The sequence below is a fragment of the Macadamia integrifolia genome, unplaced genomic scaffold (assembly GCF_013358625.1).
Source record: "Macadamia integrifolia cultivar HAES 741 unplaced genomic scaffold, SCU_Mint_v3 scaffold1922, whole genome shotgun sequence".
NCBI classification, from domain to species: domain Eukaryota; kingdom Viridiplantae; phylum Streptophyta; class Magnoliopsida; order Proteales; family Proteaceae; genus Macadamia; species Macadamia integrifolia.
The window spans coordinates 20,935-24,173 of record NW_024868418.1 but is presented as its reverse complement, the minus strand read 5'-3'; positions in this window follow the sequence as shown (position 1 = coordinate 24,173).

Sequence of the window (3,239 nt, the reverse complement as noted above, 5' to 3'; positions counted from 1 at the left end):
ATGTTATAAATTAACTTGCGTTTTAAAAGTAATTTCACATTGAAAATCAATGACTTTTCTAACAAATCAATAGAATTCAGATATTCACCCCGGAAAAAAAAAATTCAAATATATCAAAGATCCAATTTCATTTTCTTTGGAATAGAAAATTATGATTGATTTCATCATCTTCTATATCTTAGTGATATTTATCTTTTAGAGTTATCTTGTTAATGACGGGCATCCAAGACTTCGGCCTGTCTAGTCCTACGAGTCCATACTGACCCCACAACCATATGGATCGGGTCATACCGGGGTTGAATGAAAACCATTCAACTTTCACTGAAAGCAATGAAGAGCACTAAACACTCATGTGTGAGTGGCCCAAGGTGTGCTTACTGGGAATTGAACTTAGGACGTATGAGTTTACGACTCGTATCAAGTTTGTTACTCACCAACTGCGCTACCCCCTTGGGTTGAACACCCCCATGTGAGTGCCCCAACTGTTCTACACACTGGGCGTGTCACATTTGCATACATAAATAAGCTTACCTACATGCTCATGTTAAATTTTCCAACAAGTCCTCCAGATGTATCAATATATATATTGAGACAGTTTTTTGTGCATCGTAGACACAAGGGGTGTGCAATGATCATCGTGTCCTCAAAGGGCGCACATGTCCTTATGTCTATGTTGAGGGTGTAAATTTTGCCGTTATTTGTAGGGAAAATGAACTTTATCCAAGAGCGTGACGTACACTAGCATCTTCCTTAAGTCTATCTCTCTCTTCCCCCAATCAAAAGACATATCTTCTCCTCTGTTGTGGGAGGATAGAGATAGATTGAAGGTGCTCTAGCATAAGTTGTGCTCCCTAACAGAGAACTACTTCCCATATCTATATCTATAATAAATATTAGGGAGAGAGTATATTGACTGGGAGCGGGGCGGTCATTTTGCCTCATCATCTAGAATAGAGTCATTTTCCCCTAAATATACATAATAAATACAAAGTAAAAAACGCGTAGACCATTTTAATAAGCGTATCAAAGTGGTTCATCTCCTTCATTATGCCATGTAGAATTATAATGTGACAATTTTGATTATCACATAGATAGCACATGATATGAATAAGCCACTTTCAAATTATAAAGCATAATTAAATCAAATATATTTCATGTATTCGCATGAATTACCATGTATTAAGGGTGTCAATTTAGAATTTGGAACTACAACCATTATTATAGTTTATAACTGAATCAAAAAAATTCGGCTCGATTTTGATTTTTAAAAATGAATTTTATTTGGTTCGAGTTCAATTTTAGACTAAAAACTGTCGGTTTGAATGAAACCAAATAAAATATAAACTGTATAAATCAATCCTAACTAAACCAACTAAACTCTATAATCACATGTGTTTGTTGGGTTGTTTGAATTTACCTACAATGGATTTCTTTGTTTAGTTATGTAAAAAGGTTGAAAGGTGTCAGATTTGACATTGTGAGACTCTATCTTTAAGATATTGTAATTTTCTTTCCAATTTTATTTGCTTTGGCAAGTTATTTTCATTAAATTGAATTCAAAACAAGTTACCTGGACCTTGTACTAACTGAATGAAATAGATTTAAAAAAAAAAGTGTAAGAATAAACCAATTCAGTTTGGTGTCGAATTTTAGGTTATGAAAATTATTCGGTTGGTGCATATTGTTTCTTGACTTATTGACACCCTTATCATGTATGTCTTCGCACTAGGTGACGAAATGAAGGTCGGACCAAAAAAACCAACAAGACCGAACTCCTTATTAATTCGGTATTAGGTTTGATATTTAGAAACTTGTAAAAATAAAAATTGATTGGACCAACCGATAAGCTTGACAAAACCAACCAAAATGGACTGAAAGAGGGAGAGGGAGAGGGAGAGGGAGAGGGAGGGGGGAACTAAAAATCACAATAAAAATGATTTTCTTATACTTTATATATATATATATATATATATGAAAAACAAGATGGAACTCATAAAAAGCCGATAAGAGAAACTGATAAAAAAACAAAATTAACTATCGATTGCAGTTTGCCCAGCAAATGCAAACCCTAGTTATTAAATTCTCTGAATTATTCGCGAATAATTCTGCCAAACAGAATTTTAAGAATAATTCTGTCCGAATCCGAATCAAATAAAAAATTCTCGAATTTTATTGACTTTTTTAAAATTCACGAATAATTCGGCCAAACAGAATTTTATTCGAATTATAACCTAATTTTATCCCATTAAAAAAAAAAACCTTTATCTTGTATAAATCAATAAGCCTTTAAAAAATAGTGTGGTTATTATGCATTTATTATCCTAATGTTATTTTTCTTCTTTTTTTAATAGAAACCGATAAAGCTTATCTTTCCTAAGGTAATCTCTCACTTTTACAAAAAAAAATAAAAAATCTCTCACCCCGTTTTGGTTTGACTAAGTTTTACAATCGTTATTCTCTCTCTAGTCTTTAAGGTGAACATGCATGGTGGGTGACGTGGGTCTTGCTGAATTTGTGCTCAGTCCCCCCTTTCAGTCTCTCTTTTTCTGATTCAACTATTTGAGTAATAAGAAATGAGTTTAGAAAAAAAAAAAGGGCTAAATATAATATTTAAAATTTTAATTTTTATATCATTTATATGTTATGTACATATGATAATTGATAGATAATATGAAACAGATATTGCAAATATTAAAAATAACATCTGAATTTTTTATCCACTTTTTATTTTTGTAAACGAATAATTCCCGAATCCAAATCCAAACTCGAATTTTATTATCTCTGTTTTTTTTACTGATATTTTGACCGAATCGTTGAATTAATGAAATGCATTAATTCGAATAATTCTATGATGCAAACTATAAGACCTAGAACTGTCTGTAAGAATCTGGAGATTCTATAAAGACCTTAAATTCTTATGCCTAAGATTCTTAGGAAAGATTATAATATACGATATAAGAAAAAATATAAAGACTTCCTAATTCCCTTCCACTACTAGTGCAGTGTCTACTGACTGAGTCTTGAATTAGATTGCATAGTCCGATCGGTAATAAAATTAGTAGTAGTAGATAATATATAGGTTTTCAGTTAAAAAAAACTCCTTTTTCGATAACGCCCAATCAAGAAGGTAATAGAATTGAATGTCCCTCGATTGATTCAGAGGGAAAGTCAAGAGGCAATAAAGATTAGATCAAATGGGGAATCTACATTGTATATTTTTATGTCTTCTACTTATGAAG